At 47.8% G+C, this 25,709-nt stretch overlaps 1 long non-coding RNA gene across 2 annotated transcripts; it reads left to right on the plus strand.

Annotated features, from left to right (window-relative positions):
- Positions 1-9,910: 9,910 nt before the first annotated feature.
- LOC144108990 (uncharacterized) lies at positions 9,911-18,479 on the plus strand. 2 transcript variants are annotated; one of them, XR_013309566.1, is made up of 5 exons: positions 9,911-10,246; positions 10,330-10,443; positions 16,433-16,553; positions 17,038-17,103; positions 18,416-18,479. It is a non-coding gene; the product is annotated as an uncharacterized LOC144108990 (long non-coding RNA). The 2 variants fall into 2 exon arrangements; XR_013309565.1 differs by lacking the exon at positions 18,416-18,479 and having other exon boundaries at positions 9,917-10,246; positions 17,038-17,260.
- The last annotated feature ends 7,230 nt before the right edge of the window (positions 18,480-25,709 follow it).

A 25,709-nucleotide genomic window follows, 5' to 3' on the forward strand; every position in this document is an offset into this window, starting at 1 on the left:
CTTGGGGTAGGGCCCGGCGAGAAAGCTCGCCCGCTAGCTGAGGCTGCGTGCCTTCGGTTGCGCAAGAGTCCGCCATCCGGCATCAATCACATCGGTAACCGTCGCCTCAGATTATACCGGTGCTCGGTACGGTTGCGTTCCGCAGCACCAGTTGTGCCTTTGCGCTTGCTTGTGATACCAATGGGTACCGACGCAATCTCGTCAGACCGTGACGCATAGGCCTTCAGGTCTGCGTTGTGGGCACGGCTGGATTTTCCCGTAAGGGGATCCTCCAGCAGGTACGCCAGCGGCGACCAGACTGACCACTCGGTACGGACCAAGCCACTTAGGAGCGAGCGAAGCTGAGAACCCTTTGCTCGCATCACTAAGAATGTGGCTGCGCTTCAGGACAAGATCGCCAGCCTGAAAAGTCAGGCTGCAGTGCTTGCGGTCATACTGAGCCTTCTGTTGGGCTCTGGCTGCCGCCAAACTCTGCCTTGCTCTGTTGAGAGCCCGACCAAGCCGGTCCCGAAGAGTCGACGCATAAGCAGAGCAGTCTGCCCGCGTCTGCTCATCTCCGAGCTGGCTCTGCACGACGTTTGACATCGGATTCGCCAGCTCCCTCCCGAAATTGAGGAAGGCGGGAGAGAAACCAGTTGAAAGATTCTCAGCTGTTCGAATGGCGAACGCAAATTCGCTCAAATGGTCTGCCCATTCCTTTTGACACCCGGCAAAGGCTGCCAGCATTGGCTTGAGCGTTCGGTTGACTCGCTCGGTCAAGTTGGACTGGGGATGGTAGAGTGAAGTGGTGTAGTGCTCAATTCCGAGGGAACGGCACGTGTTACCGAACACCCGAGCGGTGAAATAGGACGCATTGTCCGTGATCAGTCTTTCCGGAAAGCCGAACCGACAGAACACTTCCTGGAGTTTATCCAGCACCGCTCGTGCTGACACTTTCCGAAGCGGGTACAACTCGACCCATTTGGAAAAATGGTCAGCTACTACCATCAGGTGAATGAACCCCTGCTTACTCCTGGGGAAAGGCCCCATCAGATCGCAGGTGGCCATCTGCCACGGACGCACACTGTCAATTGGTTTCATCATTCCGGGCGGCTTGCCGCCCCTTGACTTCACCGCTTGACAGACATGGCAGGAACGGCAATAGCGGAAAATGTCACGCTTCATGCCGGGCCACGTCACCGATTGACTCAGTTTTGCAAAAACTTTGGAGCCACTCAGGTGACCGGCCAGTGGTTCGTCATGAGAAAATCGCAACAGTGCGCCTCTCAGACTTTTGGGGATAACCACCTTCAACGGGTCAATGGACTCATCATCGGTGGCTATGTATTTCAGCACGAGCCCGTCATGGTCCAGCAAATATGAATCCCCCGGGGCTCGCCGCGACACACGCTGGCTTTCACCCCCTGCGCCCGCTACAATACAAGTAGCGTCCCGGCGCTCCGTCTCCACGAGACCGTCGCTCATCTCGCGACACATGGGGTCATTTTGCTGGGCTTTCAGCAGCTCTTTCCGGCTGAAAACGATTCCAGTTACGCCAGAGGGGGGCCTGGTCTCGTCCCCCTTCAGGTTTGCAGCCAAAATTTCCGCTCGCGACGGCGTCTCCGAGGCGCTCACGCGGATATTTGCCTCTCACCCGCTTTGCGAAGCGCTGCTTGCCTGGTTAGCGGAATGGGTTAGCCCGTTTGCGGGCTCCCCCTCCTTGCCGCCCGGCGGCTCGTCCGCTTTTTCGCCCGCTCCGCCTGCTGGCGTCAAGGCACCGCTGGCGAGTGGGGCACGGGATAGCGCGTCAGCTACCACGTTCGAGCTCCCCTTTCGATACTGCACCGAAAAGTCGTAATGCTGTATCAGGAGAGCCTAGCGCGCCAGCCGACCCGCAGGCTCGCGAAGCCGCATCAGCCAACTGAGCGCACTGTGGTCTGTCTGCACCACGAATTGCGTTCCGTCAAGGTAGACGTCGAATTTTCGCAGTGCAAACACGATGGTGAGGCACACCTCGGTCACGGAGCAATTCCTCTCCGAGGGCAGCAAGGAGCGGCTGGCAAAGGCCAGCGGCTGCAGCACGCCATCGAAATCCTGTAGAACTGCTCATAAACCCAGATCGCTCGCGTCAGTCTGGAATACGAACTGTCTGGTCAGGTCGGGTAGCCTGAGCTGCGCTATCTCGGCAATGGCACTAGACAGGAGGCGAAAGGATCGCTCTTGCTCGGGCCCCCATCGCCACGCGGCAGTCTTTCCCAAGAGCTTGGTCAAGTGTGCCTGCACGCGGGCACAGGACGGGATGAACGACCGATAGAAATTGGCTATTCCCAGAAAACGGCGGAGGCCGCGTACGTCCTTGGGCGCGGGAAACTCGAGTATGGCTCGGAGTTTGTCCGCATCGGGCTCAATGGAGCCCTCGCCTAGCGTGAACCCTAGCAACTGAACTCGGGTCCGCGCTATTTGGGCTTTCGCAGGATTCAAAGTCATCCCAGCAGCCCGTACCCTCGCGAGCATGTCGGCAATGTGGCCTAAGTGCTCATCGAAGGTTCGTGAATAAATCAAGATATCGTCCAGGTAGCACATGGCATGAGACCATTTAGCTTCCCATAGGACGCGGTCCATGAGCCTCTGAAAAGTCGCAGGACCATTGCAGAGACCGAAGGGCATGCGAGTGAACTCAAACAGCCCTCTGTGGCACGTGAACGCGGTCTTAGACCGGTCAGCGTCCGCCATCTGGACCTCTAGGTAACCTTTGGAGGCATCTAGCGTGGAAAAGTACCGCGCACTGCCCAGGTTTCCTACGATTGAGCTGATCGTCGGGAGCGGATAGGCATCCTTTCGAGTCAGCGCATTCAGACGGCGATAATCCACACACAACCGTTGGCGCCATCTTTCTTAGGCACCAACACAACCGGAGACGCCCAAGCGCTGGACGAGCGACGGATAATGTCCGCCGACAGCATCTCATCCAGCAACCCATCGACCACCTGCTTTTCCGCAAGGCTGACGGGTCTGGGGTTGCACTTCAAAGGAAGCGCATCTCCGGTGTGGATCTTGTGGCTCACTAGATTAGTACAGCCAGGTTGATCCGTGAAGAGCTCATCGTACTGACGCAACAGTGCTGCCAAACGAGCCTTCTGAGTGTCATCCAACGTTACCGCAAAGGCGGCCAGCGGATGTGGTGCCTGGTCGTGCCGCGCCGCTCGGTCCCAAAGGGGAGCGTGAACGACGGAACGCTCGACACAAGAGCTTGGCCCTGGTCGCTGAGCGGGGCACTCTCCGAACGCCTTCACTGCGCAGGCAGTTATTGACGCCGGTGGGCAGATGAACAGCTTCAGCTGGGAAAATGGTCCGTCGCGATAGCCGCCATTCGCAATGTCCACCACGATCCCGGTTTTCAGGAGAAAGTCCCTTCCGAGAATCACGGGCACACTGAGGCCGGGGAGGTGGATGAAACGCGTGCGTCTCGTCCGCTCTCCCCACCTGACAGTCAGCCTCGCGGCGCCAGCCGAATAGGCTACGCCTTTCGCAAGGTTGAATGTCGTACGGCAGTCCCGCAAGCGCACCAAGTACTTTTGCAAATGGGACAACACCTCTTCACCGAACAAGGAGGCCCTTATAAAAATGAGCCTTGAATTTATGTTGACGCAATGTTGAGCATGTGTTGAGCCAACAGAAATTCAATGGAAATTCAACTCGTGTTGAGTTTACACAACACTCACCCAACAGAATTTCTGTGCCCAAAATCTCAACACAAATATGGTGCATAATTTCTGTTGAATTTCTGTTGTTTTTTTCTTTGAGCCCCCACCAGAAAAATGTTCAACAGTAAGTGCTTTGCAACCATCCGTAGCACTGTGTGCCACGTCATGAGCTGTTCTGACAGGAGAATCTACTGCTATGTTAGAAATCGGCTGCTACTCTTGATTCATGCACAAACAAAACGGCGCGAAATGCGGGGACAAAAGAGAAACATACACGACAGACCAGAGCCACGGTGTCTCCGCGACGACGTATCCCCTCTCGCGAGCACACACCGTCGCCTGCAGTTCTTTCGAAAGAATTAACGCACACACCTCTCGCTGAACGTTGATCCGTTGGCTACAAATGGACTTCTACAGTGGACTTAGGGTTGCTTATTGACGGCGGAATTTATCTCTGATCCATCAAGGCGACTATTTGGTCCGAGACCCTTTTCTCAAGCATCACACCTTAGAAGACCCAAGGACCAAGGCAGGTGAAATCTTGTACCCATTAAAAACCGGTGGGTACCCGGGGGCACTGGGGATCCAACCTGGCACCTCCCAAATGCGTTGAGTAAAAGAAAAATCTCCCACATCATTAGCACTAATGAACTTCACAAGAACCACTTGAAAGCATGCACAGTGTCTGCATGCTGGCAGGTAATGCCGCTCTTTCTTGTTTTGGTAAAGTTATCTTATACCCAACCACACTTGCCTTACGAGCAATTGCAGTGGATCGACAAGATGGCATTCATCAAATGCTCTAAGGGATATGATAGAAAATGACATAAAAACTGAAATGTATGAAATGCTTATTCATTGCCTGTAACATTCCTATACTTCTGCTTTCTCAAAATGTCAAGGTAAGGACTATGAAAAGCAGAAGCTGGTTTTTTGAATAATACTGTGGTGTTATCAGTAGCTATAGACGGATAAAACTCATGATCAAAGCAGCAAATGCCCTTCATACGAGGCATGGCCCCTACCGATCGTCATGATGTCCTGGTTTATCCAGGATTAATGCCTGTGCACCTGCCATTTACCTGTGATGTCATGCTAAAGCATGCAAGGGGATTAATATCGTGATGTCATAATAATTGGTTGACACTATTGGCTGTAGGGCCTGCTTTAAAGAGTACTTGTTACATCATTCTTTTGTTTCATCACACTGTAGTAATTTATGCATGCTTTACACAATAGTCATTAATAACAATATTACTGCAGAGTAGGCAGAACACAAGAATGATTGTAATGTGCAGCAGTGTTGTGCCTTTGTATTGATATTTAGAGGCAGGAATTCAGTTCAGCAGAGTGAAGATGGCATTCCGACAAAAAATGGTACCAAAGTACAAGGTTGAAAAGCGAGCAGTTTATTGCACACAAGCTAATTCTTCAGATACAATATTCAGATCTGAACACATTTCTCAACAACATTCAAGGCCAGACTTACTTCAACACATAACGTCTGCACAACACTACGCCTTTAGTCACTATTTACACAACTGTACAGGCAATATCAATGAGCTATTTACAAGCACAGCAGAACACTTGCAAAATAAAAATGCATGTACAATGTGTAACCCCCTCCCCCTTTCCCTTATATTTATACCTCACATTTGTAAGAAATGCTCACATGACACTTTTCTGCTAAGTGCTCCTAATATATTTACAATCTTAGGGCAGCATTTAAATGGCAATTTCCACATGTATATTTCACATTCTGCTAACACTAGCTCTGTTTCATTCAAATACACTCGCTGCACCAGTCTCGAAAACCTGAGGCCCATTTCGCTTACCTCATGTGTAGGTAAGCTAATGGAGCACGTTATTCAAACGAGGCTAAACAGATTCCTAGAAGAACAAAAGCTTTACCCCGACACAATGATCGGATTCAGGACACATCTTTCTGCATGCGATGTTATGCTTCAACTTAAAGAACAAGTGCTAGACAACGAAACAGCTGATACCAGAGTAATAGTCGGCCTTGACGTGGCCAAAGCTTTTGACAACGTTGACCACGCAGCCATACTAGAACGCTTAGAAACTCTAAATGTAGGGGGAAAGGTATACAACTACGTGAAGGACTTTCTTTCAAACAGAACAGTTACTATCAGCCTAGGAGGGAAGGAAGAGAAAGGCATAAGGCTGGGCAACAAAGGTACTCCCCAAGGCTCGGTCCTATCACCGACACTCTTCAATATTGCAATGATTGGCTTACCACAGAAATTGACGCGTATAGAAGGGCTCAACCACACAATATACGCGGACGACCTCACCCTCTGGGTTACCAGAGGCAGTGACGCGCACATCGAAGGTACCCTCCAAAGAGCGGTCGAGGAAATTGAGTTGTACCTAAAACAAGTAGGACTCAAATGTTCTGCCGAGAAATCTGAAGCGCTCTTCCTCGGCCCACAAAAGAGACGAACAAAGCCCCATGAACATGGGATAACGCTAACGGTAAACGGGGACAAAATACCATCAGTGGAGATGATTAGAGTACTGGGTCTTAGGATACAGACAAACGGTAAGAACACCGAAACGATACGAAAACTCGAATCGAGTGTAAGCCAGACGTGTAGGCTACTCAAAAGAATAGCAAATAAACACGCGGGAATGGAGGAGACGAACCTCTTAAGACTAGTTCAGTCATTTGTAATCAGCAGAATCACATACGTGGCACCATACCTACGGCTAGCCAAAGCAGAAAAAGACAAGATTGAAATCCTAATTAGGAAAGGCGTCAAAACCGCTCTGGGCCTCCCCCCGTACACATCCACCCAGAAAATTCTGAACATGGGGATTTCAAACACCCTAGACGAGCTCATTGAGGCTACCAGAGTAGCGCAACAACGACTTCTACGCAGCCATTCGGGGCTAAAAATACTAGAAAAGCTAGGCTTCGAACCTCGAGCGCGGCTCAAACACACGGAGAATATCCCAACAGACATAAGGAACAAAATCAGAATCCCACCACTCCCAAGGAATATGCATCCGGTACACCATGAGGGTAGGCGAAAGGACAGAGCGAAATCTCTGCAGAAAAAATTAGCCAATAGACAGGACGTGGTTTACACGGACGCGGCGGAATATGAAGGCAGAACGGGTTTCGTAGCCCTGGCGACCAGGGAGGGCGGAGACCGAGTCTCGTGCTGCAGCACCCAACAGAGTGATGCAACAGCGGCTGAGGAGGTAGCCATTGCGCTGGCTTTAACTCAACGGAATGTTAGGGTGATTATAACAGATTCCAAATCGGCTATCCGCAACTACAACGCAGGCAGGGTATCTGTCGAAGCAGTCAAAATTCTCACAGCCGGCCCGACACCGGCAGAACTAATTGACATCATCGGCAGACAAAGGCAATTTATTATAATGAATGCTTTGTGTAATGTCTGCCACTTCGTATTGAACCGAGGTTCCCTCTCTTTTAGCCACTGTAGACTCTAGCACCTCTCGGAGCTGGCTTTTGAGGTCCATGACAAGAAAAAAGGAAGAAGATTTGATAAGACTCTCATGTGTGTGCACTAAATTACATTTAGGACATGAAATATCTTCTCCTTCTATCGCCTCACCTATGTACTCAGTGCAAGCAGTACAGTAAAAGTGTTTTTTGTATTGCTTTTCACAGGCAATAAAATGCCTAAATAAGGCATATTTCGATCCTGGGTATGTCACCCCTGAGGGCAAGTGGGCACCAATAAGTCTTACTAGGCTCTCTGTCGCCTCCTTGGAGCAGCCATGTCGCAAACTGTGAGCCATCACCATGAGCAAGCTTTCTGCTTGCGTTATATTTGCTCCTGGAAACAGCAAGTCATCCTAAAAAAAGAAAAAAAAAACAGTAACCAACATTTGAAGTGCAATGCGAGCGTGTTCTGAGCAAACGAGCAAGGTTTCATGAAAAACGCTGTGCGTGGAAGATGCTCTTATAACTGTACATTACTGCATTACCAATCGTCTTCATGACATTACAATGCATCTCGTTGCTAGACTGTATGCGTCTTAGGGAACAAAAGATAAAATTGCACTCAGAATGACTAGAAATTAAATGACATCACTTTCAAGCATTTCAACTACTAGTTTGCAGAAAAAAAAGTGGTACACATTTGTGGCAATGACTATGTGAAGAGACCTCAAGTGTGCTCGTCAAGTGTGCTGTGCGGCCATACCGCAGTCCTCTCGACATAAAAAACACCTGCATTAGGACTGCAAATTATGTCAGAAAGTATTGTAAGGCAGTTTACTGATGGAAGAGGCTCAAAAGCTTTTGAATTTTTTCTCCGTCTTAATGGGATATGATGAACGGTGCACCTGCACTTGTAAATGCAGATAACGAAGGGTGCCTATTAGTGACAGATAGAAACATGCTAAGTGATGTTTTGTTGTTTGGTAGCTTTCAGCATGCAAAAATGTACTATCGAGACGCAACTTTATGTGCAACAAGCAATCTAGTCACACAGGAGCCTCTTATGACTGCCACATCATTTAAATACTGCATATAAGAGCATGTAAGCCAGACTTCAACATCTAGAAGTGCGGCCTCAAGCAACCGGACAATATTAATTTTTCCATTTCTGTTGTCACTCGCTGGTCCTGCAGACTTTTCTTCCCGACAGTACATAGGTGCACAGTTGTCCATTTGCTGACACTTGAAGCAAGTGCAACACATGTTAAGCTCTCTTACAAAGGGATAAGAACTCTGTGGGCTCTTCATCTCTTAAACAAGGAACAGCATTTAAATTGAAAAATACTATATTCTCCTGTCAACATTGCATGGCGGCTCTTAAAAAGAAGCAGCACTTAAACTGAAAATAACCTAACTATAAGGTTCTGCTATAAGCTCCTGTCAAACAACATATAATCCATTATCCCTTTTCATACTGCAGTACAGTACGGCCTACTGATAAATGATCTGGTCTATAGTCTATGGGGGTATAACATCCCAAAATGACTCTGGCTATGAGGGACGCCATAGTGAAGGGCTCCGGAAATTTCGACCACCTGCGGTTCTTTAACGTGCACTTGCATCGCGCAGTACACGGGCCTCTAGAACTTCGCCTCCATCGAAATTCGACCGCCGCGGCAGGGATCTAACTCGCGTATTTCGGGTTAGGAGCCGAGCGTCACAACCATTGAGCCACCACGGCGGCTAAAGAATACACACGACTGCGTGGCCTCCACGCTTCGTGAAACTCTACAACCGACTGACGGCGAAAGCAGCACCAGGCGCATGCCCGGAAAAAGCAACCAAGCGTACTAACGGCGCATGCTTCTTATCATGAAGTCTTTTCTCGCCAGCTTTCGCGGCAGCGCTTCGCGAAACTCGGAGGCCACACGATCGCGTGTTCCCTTAATTCAGCAGTTCACCGCACATGCAGAAACAAATGGCAAGGGCTGTTACCAATTCACCAGTCCGCTCATCCGGTGAGGCCTCGTGACTTTCGGGTTCATGCGGTTCAGGCTCGCTTTCTTCGGACGAGACGTCGTCAACTTCGTCCGATGAGACATCTTCGGGAAAAGCGCCTTCAGAAGATTCACAAGAACGTGAGCGGCTGTGCGCAGTCTCCCCAGCACAGGCACCAGAGCAGGAATCTGTAACGCCGGCTGTGTTCTGTTCTTCATTACTTGCATAGGAGCTTTCATCACCCGATTCATCCGAGTCACTATCAGCTCGAGAAGCTGATGGCGCGCCAAGTAACTCCCGCTGCTTGAACGTACACTTTGAACGATGCGGAACCTCGGCCGACGAGTCCCATAAGTATTTACTGTACTGCCTTTTCGGAGGCATGGTGGCAGCAGGCACAGTACCAGGTTAACTGGAGATTATATGGGACAGGAAGCTATATATATCTTCCGTGTTATGGTCACCCGTGCTTTCCAAGAAACTTTCAAAGGATCGTCGGTCGCTTCTACCAGTAACAAAGGAAGGGCGCTCGCATGGGCGCTCGGATGTTGTTGTCATCGTCTGCTATTTATGACGGCGCTACTGGCATTCGCGTATGCAATTTTCGAACGCGGTGTTAAGTGCATGTGCTAGGATAAATGATTACTCTCCTCTCACTGCCTACCGGTGAATTTTTCCTGTCTTATTATTTTGAAATCGAGTAATGAAGCGTGCTTGAAGTAAAGTAATGGCAAATGCAATCTTGCCCAACAGGTTGACTGTAGCGCCACACCAACCGTAGGTGCCCTTCCCTAGCGGCAAAAGGCATGAGTGCAGCCAAATACCGCACCTGTAATTCCAACCATCCAAGCCAAGCCACCAAGCCCTGTTTGCGGTCCAGTCGGTTCAGCAGGTGCTACAGGAAGGCCTCGTGTTTCTACCCACTCCGTGACAATGAGCCACATTTTGATAAAATGGGTGGAGGAAGCTAAGTGGGATGTTTATCCTGTTAAATCCCTCGCGGACCCTGCCATCGGCATCCGACTTTTAACCGAAGAAGGCGCCATAAAACAATTGAAAGGCTCAGTTGTGAGCGTTTTTTGGAAGGAGGGCGAGCAGCCGGCGAAAGCTGAATTGCTGTACCTAGGTGAGTACTTGTATTTCTTTTGCGTGTTTAGTCAAGTTTACGCCTTTTCAGGTAGTGGAGTTCATTTGCATTGTTTCTGACAGGTAAACAAGCCTCACTAGAAAAAAAAAAGGGCGAAACTTGCCGCGGAAGCGCCAGAATGCGTGGACAGGCGGAGGGAGGACAGCCAACCGTCAGCCGGGATGTCCACGTGCAATGTGCGTATCAATGATGCTGTTACGTGTGTTCTTTGCACTGTCCTTCATTTCAAAGCGATTTCAGTTCAAGGGGGGCCGTTTGAATATTTGTGCGTGCGCGGTGGCGAACGCAATATCAAGGATAACTGTGGGCATTTCACCACAGATGCTGTTATTGTAACATGCTTTTAATGCGGGGCAATTTACTGTATCAGGTTTACTAATAACTTTGTTCCTGTGTCTCTTGACGAGCAAGGGAACAAAAATTTGTTCCACGTGCATTCGCAACCTGCACGCAGAAGTTGCATATGTAAACGCTTTACTGCCTAGGCCATCGCTTATTTTCTCTGTGTGGTATTTAAATAGTGTCTTATAAATTTTTGCCGCAAAAGACGGAAAGGCGGGAAACCAAATACTTTAGAGGACATCCAGGCCTGGGCTGTTTGTACACGCCTGAGAAAAAGTAGAGACCACAAGAACGGTCACACAACTGCATGCAAGGGCTATAAAGTAACGAACTGCTCAGGACTTTGTTAAGGTCTGTTGCCAATTATTGCATTGGTGCAGATGGTAGTTCGTTGCATGTGCTTAGCAGCCCAAACCTAGCTGATGCATAGGTGCCCCTGCGCTTGCTGCTACGACGATGAGTTGCTAATCATTTGTAATAGCATGATCTACAATGCTGCATTTTGCTGCTGATGGTAGGGGTTTTTGTGTGTGGGGGTGTGCATTGATCAAATTATCATCAGACTAACTATGCTACGTCCACTGCAAAACAAAGGCCTCTCCTGCTTCGCTTAAACTGACCCTGTCGGGTTCCAGGCATAGTTAACAATGTCTCCTTAGAATCTTTCAAACATCTCCTCATAATGTCTGGGTATAGCTGTGTAAACCTGCGCAGTCATGAAATTTATGAGCATGAGCACTGAAGTGCGTGCCGAGCAGCCTCGAACTCTACTTGTGGTGATGCACGGCGATTGCTTTAAAAAACAGTAGAAAGGGAGGTGCGTTTCTCCGTTTGCCAGAAGCAGGCAAGGCAGCAGAACCCTTTTTGCCACATTGTGAAAAGTAGCCACCGCGCATTGCCACAACTAGAGTTTGTAGCTATCTGCCATAGGTTTCTGTGTTCACGACCATAAGTTCATTGCCTGTACTGCTGTCGGCACACTTAACACGAATGCTTGACAGCATGGCTTGGACTGACGCCAGTTCCATTGAGCGTTGGCCACTGTTGCTGAGATATCTCAGTATGTTTACGGCAGCTAACCACAGCTGGAGTGCAGCTCGATTTGACTGGTCGACTTGTCTTACTCCTGTGTCTGACCGGCGGGGGAAGAGCACCCACTTGACAGGCTTGTTTTGCCACTTTTTGGTCGTGGCTGCAGTCTCATGTGCACCCGGAAAATGTTGCGGTTTGCTTATCTCAGCAAAGCAACATGGTGTGCGATGTCTTGCATGCCTTTCGAGTTTGGCCTCAAAGTGTGCATCGAAGGGTTCTTTGCAGGGCGGCTTCCTGCATAGTCCATGCTGCTCTGGAGATCTAGTGTCGGGGCATAAGAACTGCACGTACATGTCTTGAGCTAGACTCGTTGATGCGATTCAAACTAAGCTTTTAATAAAGTGGAGTTTTAGGCCAGTTGGTGATTCATGATATCCAGGTTGCCTTAGCATGAGACAAACGAGGACAAGAGAGGGACACAGGACGAGCGCTCATCCTGTGTCCCTTTCAACACAGACTGCTGTACAGGGCAACACTCATCAATGACGTCTCGTCTGGAGTCTCCAAATCTGCAGTGTCGTTTCCGCGATGTTCTAGGTTATCCGCAGTTTCCTTTTCGCACTCAGCACGGTTCCTTAATATTTGGGTACCATTCTTTCCATTCAGCATGTAGAAAGTGCAAAATATGATGGACCTCAACCCTAGCATTACCACTTGTATAAGTATCATATTATTGAACAAAAGCCTGCAATGGACTAAAAGCTCCACTACGGTACCTGTTTCTTCCTCCCTCCTTTATCCCTTCCCTTATGGCAGGGTTCAGGTGTCCTGTTCAGGTGTCTGCTGATATGTGAGACAGACACTGGGCCATTTCCTTTCCCCAAGAAATCAATTTTCAATTTTCTGTAAAGGGTGTGATTCCCCTAGCCTAGCAAACATTGTGCAAAGCCTGCCATTTTCTAGCCTGCAAGACAGCAGGAAAATAAATAATTTCAGGGCATATGGCAATAAAATTTGTAGGGTTTTCAAGGGACTGCAATAAATTAATTGAGATTACATAAAGCAGACGAGAGATAGGCATTTCATCACTCGTCACCCCAATGCAAGAATTTTTAAGCTAGCATCAATAACACCGAAGATATAGACGATTTAAAATTACGCTCCTCCTCTCCCCCCTCAACTCGTACACGCGGGGCACCAGACAAAAATAAAGAAAACAGCTCTGGGACTGGGCCCCGCCCATGAATACGTCATCCGCTGACGTTCCTTTTGCAACTTCCGGTTGTCGCTCCTAGCACCCCAGCAGCAGCGTCGGCGGCGTGATTGCGGCGCGCGTCGGGTTTCTTTGCTTGTCGTCTGTTGTAGTTAGCAGTAATAGACCGGAACCTCAAGGTGCGACTGCTCGCTCTTACGGCCGCGATGGGCATCGAGCCCTATGCGTTCACGCCATACCGACTGAACGCCAGTGACGACAGTAGCGACTCGACGAGCCACTGCGAGTGGCTCCGGAACTCCATACAGAAGGAGGCGGCAGAGGAAAATTGAAACCATATGCGCGAAGGCAATGCCCTGGCTCGCGCTTGCCCGAGAGAGTCGTGCGGTGGCACGAGCAGACGATTTTCACGGCTACCGGAAGTGTGCCTGTGACTTCGTGGCTGCCGTGGCTCCAGCGAATGAGAGCGTGTGGTGGCCTGGCGACGTCATGGGTACAGTGACGTCTTTTTTCACGATATAAGTTTAAAAATCGGTCACTACGAGGACACCAATCAGCCCGCAAATTTTAAAAAACACGGTTTTTAAAAATTCATAATAAATTGCCGGTTCAGTTTCGAAGACTCGTACTTGGTGTGAATGCTTCTTAGCATCATTTCTAAGCATTGAAAACATTTACAAGTGACTTAGTATTCATTGCATAGTCCCATAGTCTCTTTAACGCAGTAAAACTGAGTAGAGGTCATGATTTTGCTTTGCTGGGCCGTCGACACATCTGGGGACAATATTACACTCCTGTTAAGCTTGTCTGATCTGTTTGCACTGCAACAGCCGCCGCGGTGGCTTAGTGGTTATGGCGCTCGGCTGCCGGCCTGAAAGACGCGGGTTCGATCTCGACCGCGGCGGTCAAATTTCGGTTTAGGCGAAATGCTAGAGGCCCGTGTACTGTGCGAGGTCAGTGCACGTTAAAGAACCCCAGGTGGTCGAAATTTCCGGAGCCCTTCACTACGGCGTCTCTCATAGCCTGAGTTGCTTTGGGACGTTAAACCCCTATAAGCCTATTTGCACTGCAGATGTGCAATTCACGGCATAACTGTGTTCTGCAGTTTAACACGAGGTGTGTTTGGCTGCGGTGATAGCCTAGTGCTCTCGCGTAGCGGCCTGCAAATCTGATCAGTTCACCTCGCCGCGGGTTCGACTCCCAGTGGTGGATGTTATCTTGATTTCTTTTTAACTTACCTGATGTATCATCGCTATTGCTAGGAAACTGCACAAGATCCAATGATCACAAAATTCCTGGTTGATGTTAGTGAGCAAAACTGCTTTTGCACTAAAAGCTTATGGGTCGTATGTGTACTCGCAGGTGGTATCGAAAATCACAGATAGCAAGTGAAAAGGGTGATGTCATCAAGCGTCCTTATAGTACAGCAAGTCGAGCACTGCCACTTCAGACAAGCGTATACATGTCGCTCCTCTATACAAACCTACCACTGGCCGACCTCCATGTGGCGTCATTCATGACCTGACAGTCGTACCAAAATTGTGACGCGTCGCAGCGCTGACATCAGTCCAAGCCAGCCCAAGCCATGCTGCCGAGCGTTCATGTTAAGCATGCTGATGGCGGTACAACCTTCTCGTTAAGCTCAATTACAATAGTTGCCAACATCTCATTAAGGCTGCAGAATTCCTTTTTGTTTCCAGGGATGTCACATCTAGCTCTCTCCTTGACATTAATCAGCAACATAGTACGGTGTCACCCGTTAACATTTTATATGCTTCATCTGCCCTCCTAACATCACTAAACCCTAGACATCCAATACCTGGAAATTCTTCTAACACTGCCAGGCTAGCCTCACTCTTAAGGTTTTTGCGTTACATGTTGCCAGGTTTAGTTTCCAATGGCAGCCTGTCTGGATCGAGCGATTGTTAGGACTCTCCACTGCATTGTTGTTTAGAGTGTCGCCTTGGTTAGTTGCTCTGCGGCTGCTGGGGATTGAGAGCTAGAGGTTGATTGACTGCAATTAGCCATGGATTAACCATAATGGCATAAAGATCGGTTGATGCCAATGAAAGAAGGTCCTCCTTTGGGGCATTTTGCCACTTCTTTCTTGAGCTGTATCTGACTGTAGTAGGTGCATAGTTTATAGCCAGAAACTCAACTGTGAGAGCTTTAAAAATTTCAAAACCGCCTTCACTGCTTTCCTCTTATATTAATGTTAGGTGCAGTGCACTACAAACCTTGCTTATGGGGGTGGAGGACAAGGGCCCAAGTGGTTGGGAGGGTGCACTCACACTCAAACCGTAGGCAGTCGCTAAGTAGGTGCCCGATCCGCTCATCAAACCCGTAGTTCTCACGTGCAGGAGAGTCTGCCATTGTGATGAGGTCCGAATAGGCATTTGTAAATGCCACTCTGAGCCACTGGTGACAAACAGCGTAGAATCGCAGTGGGAGAGGTCATACGGTATATCTAGTCTTTAGGGTTAGAAGCCGAGCACCATAACTACCGAGCCACCCTGGCAGAGTAGATGGCAGTTGTATTGTATAATGGCATAAAACCACTAGCAGGTTTTCGCTTCATCCTTAAACTCCCATTTGATGGAAAAATAAGGGCTGGGTACGCAGTACCTCCAAAGTAAACCAAATCAATTTGTTCTTTTTTAGTTTCACATTACATATGACTGAATTGCTTAATAATCAACAAGAAAACTGTCACTAAGCATGGACTCGCAAGTTATTTGCTGCCATTCTATTAACTGGTAATGGGTGCTGCCAGGGGTCACAACCTCTAAGAGTGCCAGTCAAATGGCTGAAATAGTTCTTACATTTTGGTTGGTATATTTGCCCTTTGTTTTGGTGGAGTCAAGGGGTGGTTCCATATGTGTGCACAAACATGGCTGAACTTTAGGATTCCCACTGCCAAAGCATGCCTTTGTCTACAAATTGCACAGTGTGTGCTCCTCTTTTCTTCTCAAACCAAATCAGGGGCAAACCTGAAGCGCTAATTACTTGTGGGTGTTCATATTATGAACTAATGGATGGTGCATTATGTTAATCTATTGGTGTCTTGGTTGAAGTTAGTGTTTTTCATTTAATGCATGTGGTACTTGATGAGAATATGCAACAGCAGTAAAGTGGCTTCTAAACTATAAAGGTAGTTTTTTTGCACATGGTGCTTGTTTATTTGTGACAAGTGCACACGTAAGCAGATTGTTCATATTCGCCTGTGTCCTTGATAGTGGTTTTTTTTTTTTGTGGATTCAGTTTTTCTACCTCAGTAATGAAATGCAATCTGAAATACTCATACTTTTCAGTGCTGGATGTTTCATTATGTTAGAAATGTGTAGCCCTTGCTAGTAGCGCATATCATGTGGACATTAGAACAGCTGAAGTGCATGCTATTCAGTTTTAAGTGGTCATGCAGTAAACTACTGCAATCATTACAAAAACCAAACCTTTTTTTTTAATACTGAAGACATCTGGCATGTATACTACAGCCAGAAGTGGTTGAAACTGCACAAGGATATGCTTCAATTTTTAAAATATTTTACATTTCAATAATTGTCATGCCACTTCTTCAGGAACACCCATGCTGTAGATCAGCTGCACAGCAGCTTAAGGAGCAGCAGGAGGAGATTTCCTGCCTGAGAAATGAAAATGAAAGCTTGAAGAGGCAGCTGGAAGCAGCCGAGAAAATAGCTGGTGAGAATTCTGGGATGGCTTCACATTCCTTGCACTTGAAATTTTAGTTTTGGCATGAAACCTGTTCTTGCAATAAATCATTAAGTGCGTGCATTTTGTACTTGGAGGCATTACGTCATACATGTCTGAATACTTAGCATAACTGTGTGCAGTCTGCTGGTTCTTGATCACCACTTCACAGATACAACTGTTCTATGCCCGAAGCATACATTTGTACTGTGTTCGTGCTCAGCGGGTGTAATGTTTCCTCTTCTACAGCACTGTTTATTCTTTGCCTTTAACTGTCAACACTTTCAGATCAAGATGGTCTCTTTATAAGCACGCACCGTTGGGCATTGTTAGTATTGCCATATCTATTGCTTAACGAAAATATTTGCCTGCCTGAGTTTTCAAACATATGTCTGTGCTGACATTGTTTACTGATTTCATTTTCCTCTTGCTTCTTTTTCTGCTTCACCATTGCCCCGACACTCCTTTCTCACAGTGCAGCACAGCAAAATGGTTTGTTCTGATTAACCTTCCATGTCTTTCCTTTTCCTTCTCCTTGCTGGTAAGCACAAGTCATAACAATCTCTTTCTTGGTGTTCATTTCAGATATGAGTGTTTTAATCAGGCTGGTTAACAATGCAATATTCATTTTTAATGTAAGACGTCTGTGTTTGTTTTTAAGCAGAGCGACATCTCGGACATATCTTGCAATTTGAGATTTTATTTATGTGCAATATACTCTAGGGCATCTCATGGACTCAAGCAAGGCCCATCATATGAACTGTGTGAAAATGTTTGGAAAAAGTTCTTCAGTTGATAGCTTGTGGATAGGCTTTGCACTTGGAGATGTTTCTTCATTTTTAAAAAATGTGTTTGTCAGCCAGTTGTATAGATGACAGATAGTGTTCAACCTAACACCCAGTTTCTGGAGAATCTTTGAGAGAGCCTTGATACAGTACACTCCACTGAAATGGCTCATCATTTTGTACATGAACTAGGTTGAATTCCAGCTTTATTCTAAGTAGCTATAAACCTTTGGTTCCACACATTGGCGAGCAATATTCACTACTAATGATAATAAACTTTCCTAGAATCTATGCGGCTGCTACAGCTTAGATGCTAGGCCCCTTGCGCTTTTTGAAGGAGGAAACGAAACCTTGTGGCAGTATTTTTATTCATGTAAATTTAAAATATAGGCCAGCGATAGGAATGCCTCTTGAATATTTGTGTATTTTGGAAAGGAAAATGTACAAACCCTGCTCTGCGAAACAGGCATTGGCTACCCTTAACATGCCCAGAAACCGGTGTTTTTGTTTTAAAGGGCCCCTGATATCATTTTGATGGGCTCATTCTAGTGGACCAGATTTGTAGAGGTGGTCTTTGTGGGCATTCGAGTCATATTTGGAAGCTCTGCATGGACCCTATCATTTGGAAATAATTTTTTAAAAATCTGCTCGCAGTAGCTTGCAACCGGTTACGGAGACACGCCTCACCGCCTCTGCCCACTGATGTCATTGGGGTGGGGGACGCACGATGAGGTGTGTCTCCTTAATCGATTGCGAGGTACTGCGAGCAGAGATTTAAAAATTATTTCAAATTATAGTGTTCATGCACAGCTTTCAAATATGAATTGAATGCTTATAAAGACCACCTCTGCAGATATGTTGCACTAGAATAAGCTCATCGAATTCATTTCAGGGCCCTTTTAACTGATTCCATACTTTTTTATAATGGTAGATGTTTATAGGTGTGTTTTGTTACAACTGGAAAATAGACTACTTACTTGCGGGTTTCTGCCTGGGCTTTGAGTGGTGTGCTCACATTCTTCCTGTTTTAATAGAATGCTAACAATTTTCTTTCCCTGTCCATTGCAGTGCCAGCCAAAATGGTGAAACGGCTGGAGAGGATGCTGGAGTCCAAAAAGGAGCCAGATCAGCCTATTGTGCCATGTGCAAAGGTTTGTGAGCTAAAATATGATCGTTGCACATACTCTTGAATATACAAGTGAGGTACTCTTCTGCGTTTGAAATTTTCTCTGGCATTCGATAGAGAAGTTATCACGGCTTCTTGAATTCATGCATGAGCCCATTAGAGGCATGTCCTAAAATGTATATCTGCATGTCTGCAGACCGTCGCCCCACCGGACAGTGAAAGGGAGAATCGCCAGAAAGAGGGCACTGCGGGTGATCGGCAGCACATGCATGTTTTTCGCTTAGCCAGCCACGTGCAATCATCCTTGTTGCTTCCTCAAGGCATGGAGACGAAATGCTAAATCAGACACGCATTGGTGCCTTAGTATACCAACTGAGCCGTCTACAACCATAAATTCCTCAAATCTTTTCCGCCAAGTGCTGAGCACGAACAGGTTATGAAACACGTATCGAAGAAATGACCAAATTAAGTTATGACTGGCTGTGCACTAATCAGTTGCAGTGTGATCAGTCCTAAAAAAATTGGCAATTGAAAAGGTTATTGTAGAGGCATGCATGTAAATAGATGCTCAGGAAACCCCAAAAAGCCCTCCATCATACCTCGGTGTACCATAGATCCAATTTGAGGACCCCTGAAGTAGATGGTCATACAGTGCAATATGCTCAGGTAACGTGAAAGAGCCCATGCTTTCCTTGCAGGCACTTCATCTAGTCGCTAGGCTATTACAGCACTACAATTCGCATTGAACCCATTAATGCAGGATCTCTTTCGAAAAATTTTTGCAGTTGCAGTACAGTTAAGTAATTTCCTCGCATTAAACAACTGCTGACATCCCAACTGCACAGAGGATAACGGGCAATCTAGCATTTCCATTGAAACAGCTGAATTCGCTTGCTTGCCTTTATCTTTGATTGCTGTGCTGTTTGCAGGTTGACATTGGGAATGGCGTACTGGTTGACCGCACCATTCTGCAAATGTTGGAGCGGCAGTGTCAAAGCAGCCCTGGGAAATTCGCCAGGGCGCTCCTTCGGAATGTGTTCACGGAGGAGGAGTTGAGGGGAAAGTCCCTCTATGGGATGAAAAATAACGTGCAAAAGGGCCTTCCTGTGAAGGAGGCCCTAGACCCTGTTCGGATGTCTGCTGTGATAGGTGAGTGTTCCATCTCTTCTCTGCTTGCTTGCTTAAAAATTAAGGGCCAAACTATAGCAAAGCATTGAAGGAAAAGTATAGGCCATGTAGTTAAGTTCGAGTTTTAAGTTATGAGAGAGACCCGGCTGCTTGCAAGACTTTAGAGCAGTCCCTTCCAACACTCCACTGCCTCGCTGCTCAGAAATTTGGTGCACTTCTTTTATGGGCTGTACTGTCATGGCTTCAGCCTAGAAGGATAATTTTTCTAGCGCCAGATTAACATAACATTCCACAGCACAACAGCACTTGCAAGTGTGTGTATTGGTTGCGCCCATGGCGACAGCACTGCTTTTGTGCCATATTATGGCACTTGGCACCCCCCTTTTCTATGTCTACATAAACTTTTCCATAGGTGAAGACTACAAGGTCCACAGACTGCAAACTGCCTTGTGCTAACATTTCTCATGGTTGTTTATTATATTACTCCTACCAGAAATGTGTGCTGGCAGATATCTTAGCCCACATGGTATGCTGAAAACACCAAACCTGGCATGTGCAGTCATGTGCGAAGGTGGAGGGACCACATGAGTGGGGATGTTTGCGTGGCTGGCAGAAGTGTGTGGGCAAATAGGCTGACATATTTTATCAGTCACCCAATGCATACCTTAAAAACAGACGCTGCACCATGAGAAAGTGCTGGCACGTGCCGCATTTGCTCGCGTATAACCTGCACCGAAATTTAAAAAAACGCCTTTAATAAGTGAGGGTGCGAGTTACCTGCTAATTTTTTCTTTTGGGGGGTCAGCTTCACAGCAGTGCGCGATGGCGGCCTTCCACGTGTAGTCTGCCATTCTCATTGTCGTCAACGCTTGTCAAGTCGACGAGGGGCCAGCGAAACGTGTAGCGGAATCCACATTCATAGTCTGTTTATTCTTCCCCCGCCATTGGCCACGTTTTCTTCAGACAGTGTTGTTGAGCCTAGTGTCGGGCACTCTTTCATGTACTGCACCCCAGTTTGCACTATTTCCCTGCTTTGTTTTGGCGTCATGAGTGCGACTCGGTGGCAGTGTTTCGCAGCGAAAGAGAAGTTAAGCGGAAAATTTCTCTTGCTGCCGACGATATGTGCCAAAGTTGTGCTTTCACTGTCTACGCTAGACAGCAAGGTCACGGCGTTTAGCTTAATACTTCCCGCGCTTCCTTCATGGACCTGGCGGGGCCATGTTATCCACAACCCAAGTGTGCACTACACCGCTTGTCAAACACACTCAAAGACAAGGCACTTTTCGTTCAAAGCAATCACAAAATGGCGAATGGATGTAACTTCATGAAGACGGAGCGTCACTCTGTCGACACGGTCGGAGAAATCCAAGTGACGAAACGGCGAATGACTGTATGAGACCCGCTGTGGTGGCTCAGTGGTTAGGGAGCTCGGCTACTAATCCGGATTCCCCGGGTTCGTACCCGACCGCAGCGGCCGCATTTCAATTGAGGCGAAATGCACAGGCGCCCCTGAGTTGTGCGATGTCAGTGCACGTTTAAAGATCCCCAGGTAGTCGAAATTACTCCGGAGCCCTCCACTATGGCACCTCATTGTTCTCTTAGTCCCTTCTTTATCCCTTCTCTTAATGCACGGTTCAGGTGTCCACCGAGGTGTGAGACAGATATTGCGCCACTTCCTTCCCCAACAACCAGTTTTTAATTTTCAACGTATGAGACAAGCGATAACTGCCCCCGAGAATTTTGGCAACAAAAGCAAGTTGACAGCGATGACTATCCGACTGCCACCTCGAAGTGTCAGAGATCGCAGGGACCTCTACTGGCAAAAATGAGGTACCAAAAGTATTTCAAGCCAATCCACCTCAATCCAAGATGGCGCCTTTTGCGCCAGCAAAAAGCCAATAAGATGGCCGATTTTGGCCCGCAGGCCACTGAAATTAGTCTGAAAAATCAAACTTTCGGACTTTGAAAGTCCAAAATATCCGTCGTGAATACGTATGCGCTTCTATGGGGTAACTGACAGTGCCTCATCGAACTCCGAATTACTCGTCGGTTACTGCACTTTATTACTTGCTAAGGAGGCACAAGATAAACTGTGCGTTCATGAAATTTAGCGTTCTGTAAGCTCGGTCCTCATGACTCATTTCTGGTGCAAATAGCTGAAGCAAGCATGGGCACATTCAGTTGGGTGAGGTATGCGAGATCTGCCTTACCACTATGAAGGTTACCATAGGCCATAACAGGCTACTGTATGAATAATAGGACTCTTTAGCAGACTGTTTTGTTTGAAGCAGAGTAAAACATCTGTGCTGACATGCTTTCTTTGTGGAGTGCCATGGAAATCAGAGCTATAAAATTGAATGTTCTATGCACAACTGTAATTAATGCACAAGTAGCATGGCAGTGGTTCTTTAGGAAGGTAGTTTTATCTGCTTGTGCAGTTTAATTGCTTTTGCTGCTTTTGTGTACTTAGCATTTATCTTAGTATAACCCAGCCTGCCCAACATTGTAGTTTATTTTTTTGCAGTTACTGTTTCTCAGTGGTTGTGGATGTCGAATTTTCTTTTACTTTTCCTGAACAATTAATATTGCTGAAACTGTTCAAGACGGACAGTATTGAAGTGCACATTCTGTGTGTAACCCGATGCTTTAGTGTACTCTCTTCAGTTTCATGTACAAGGAGAAAGTAAGCATAGTATGGTAATGTTCACAGAGTTGAGGCAGCTAGTTGTGGCAATAGTTTCAGTTGATATCATGCAAGCAGTGACAGGCATATTGACTCATTCTTGACGGCACATGTAATTTCATGCATGCCCCAGTGCAGTGGCTCAGTGGTTATGCACTCGGCGGCCATATATCAGTGCACAGAACGCCATGTGGTTCAAATCTGGAGCCTTCCACTGCGGCGCCCCTTATAGCCTTGTGTTGTTCTGGGATGGTAAACCCTATATACCATACCAGTATGATGAGGTGATCAAGGGCAGTGCTCACAAATATTGACTTTGTGTTTCAGTTGATATGTAGCACACTGTAATTGTGATTTGTTTTATATCTTTGCAGGGTACACGTGTGACCATTTTCCTGGAGTCAATGTGGCGTATTTAAAAAACAGCCTGGCAGCACTCCTTGCACGGGAACTAAAATAAACTGAAATGAGTTCAACTATTATTTCCTGCCTTCTGTTAAAAAATGAATATCCAACTATATTTGTTGTTGGTCAGTAACAACGCGCAGAATATGCTCATAATCTACAGCTGACAGAACTACTTGTCTCTAAGCTAAGCAGATATCTGAAATATCACTTCTTGAAAGATTTGCGAGTTGAATGAGTGTGATGCAGTAAAATGGTTGCTTCATCCAAAATAGTTCAAACCAACTGTGCACGAAAAAATTACTAATGCATGCCCACTTTATCCAAGGTACACACTGGCTTCATCACCTAGAAAGTGCACTAGCCTGTCTGGAGGTGAATTGTGATATGACGCAGCTAAATTAACATGACGTACATACTACAGCTTTAAGCTGTACAAAACTCATGGAAATGGGGATGAGTCAGGCAAGCTTGTGCTTATCTGACAGGTGGTAGTAAATTTAGAAGGACAAGGTGATTTCTATGGTGCATAGTAGGAGATGAGGCATTGCATTGGGGAGGTGTACCTGCCTGCCACCAGCTCTGACTTTAGGTCCTGGCTGGTAGGTAGGTAAACTCTTTTATTGCGCCCAAAAACAGGGGACCAGTCAAAGGACCGGTTGCGCTGACTTAGAGGAGGTCGGCGGGGATCCTTTGGGATGCCGCGGCCTCCACCGCGCGCTGGATAAGCCAGCGTTGGTCTGCTGGCTTGGAAGTACACAGGAGAGACTCCCACGTCTCTGGGGTGTTTGCGTTGTCTGTGTTGTAATGTGTACAAGTCCACACCATGTGTATAAGTGTGGCCGGAGTTGAGCAGTGTTTACACATGGGGGCTATCTGTTCCGGAAAGATCCTGCTGTATAAGAGGGGGTGTGGGAAGCTGCCAGTTTGTAGTTTGCGCCATTGGACGGCCTCTCGTCTTGTTAGATCGCGGTGTGCGGGAGGATATGTGCACCTTTGGAGTCGGTAGTGCTGGAGTATGTCCGTGTAAGTGGTGAGTAGAGAAGCGCGTGGGATATTAGTGTCAGCGGAAGCAGGGTGGCTGATCATACTCTCGGCTCGGCAGCTGAGATCTCGAGCGAGAGTGTGTGCCTGGGCGTTTCCGCTGAGCGACTCGTGGGCTGGAGCCCAAAGAAGTAAGCGAGATGTGGAAGAGGGTGCTGTAGAACGTAGAATGTGTAACGCCTGGCAAGAGATACGGCCAGCATCGTAATTGCGAATAGCCTGTTGAGAGTCACTGATGACGACTTTGGTATTAGGGTCAGCTAGTGCGAGCGCAATGGCAACCTCCTCAGCTGCGGTGACTGTTTCTGCATTGCGAATGCTGCAGGCTGTGTACCAGCTGCGGTGAGGGGCGAGAGCTACCGCCACCATCGCTGGCCTCGATGGATGGTAAGAGGCGTCCGTATACGTGACGTCCGGACGTCCGCTGAAGCGTTTCTCGAACTGACGAGCCCGGTCGGCCCGTCTCTCGGCGTGGTGTTCCGGGTGCATCCGTTTGGGAATGGGAGGAATGCGGAGATTTAGGCGATATTCCGATGTAAGTTCAGCGTAACTTGGGGCCGATCTCGGCGGGGAGATCCCAACTTGCTGCAGTACCGCTCGGCCAGCGTGTGTGAGTGAGCCGCTCATACTGGGCGGTGAGGGTTGCTTCGATCAGTTCGCTCACGGTATTGGAGATTCCGAGAGCCATGAGCTTATGGGTAGCTGTGGACATGGGAAGACCTAGTCCTGGCTGCCGATAGCTAGAAAGGCACGAGGTAGTAGTGATCGCTGTACAGTATGCACTGTACTGCGGCCTGGAAGTTTTCTGGACCAGGAATCATTCGCCCAGCTTATTCATTGTGGCACTACTTTCACCCCTCAAGCTCATCACCATTTTGTACTCTTCAATGATCCGGAACAATCGCTCATGGCCCCAGATAGTGTTACAAAGACGACGAGGCTGGCAGTGGCATGGTGCTCGTGCCTAACTGCCATTAAATCATATCTCTGCCGTTGCTCATCGCGCCTCATTCTTTGGCTGGCCGCCACGTGCCAAGTTAGCTGCTGGCTAACTTATGATCGTACACATTTTTTGTTGTTTATTGGTCGAAATTCAACAGATAATCAACTTTTAGCTTTTCAACATCACTTCAACAGAAAATCAACAGCAGTTAGTGTTGAATTAATTCAACACATGCACAACAGAAACTCATGTGCCAATTTTCAACATGGGCTCAACATGCTGTCAACACTGAATCACCCAAAACTCGCCACCTTTTCAACACAATTTCAACAGTGTGTGTTGACATGGGTTGCTGGAATTTCAACACAAAGTCAACATTGATTTTTGTAAGGGCCGGCAGTGGCTCCAGTATCCAGTAACGCCAAAAATTCGAGGCCAGCAATGGTGACCGGAATAAACGGCGCGTGCGCATTAGCAAGGCAGCTTGCTCTGTACGCTGAGGGGATTAGCAAGGATTGGGCCGGTCGTCCCTTTACGACCGACCCGCGCCGCCGTTTCCCTGCCTCAAAGGAGAACTGGTTACGGGGCATTCTCTCGCTAAGTGCCCCGTCTCTTGACAGCGGAAACAGCGCACACCGCCGCGAGCTTGGTCGAGGAACAATGGCGCCTCTCCCTGCCTGGTTCCGCCCGTTGCACGGCCAAAGGGCTGGCTGATTCGGGTTTCCCCCTCCGCTGTGCGTACGGGCACTTGGCGTCCCTGGGCAGGCGGTCCAGAAAACGGTGCAGCGCAGGCTGTCCGTCTCCTGTAGGAGTAGGGATCGAGAGCTCGTTCGCTCAACTCCCATACTTCGTTTTGCACGCTAACGGCTGCAGAGGCAGCGAGTACAGGTGGTCGCCGATTGGGTCGGGGCATGGCCCCTCTCCATGCACAGCGTGGCTCGAGGGCCTCGCTTGCCGGCGGTGGCGGACGATAGGCGCGCGCGGCGAGAATGTCGCCTTGAATGCGCTTTTCCTCGGCGGCCAGCTCCTCAAA

The sequence above is a fragment of the Amblyomma americanum genome, chromosome 1 (genome assembly GCF_052857255.1).
Source record: "Amblyomma americanum isolate KBUSLIRL-KWMA chromosome 1, ASM5285725v1, whole genome shotgun sequence".
NCBI lineage: Eukaryota > Metazoa > Arthropoda > Arachnida > Ixodida > Ixodidae > Amblyomma > Amblyomma americanum.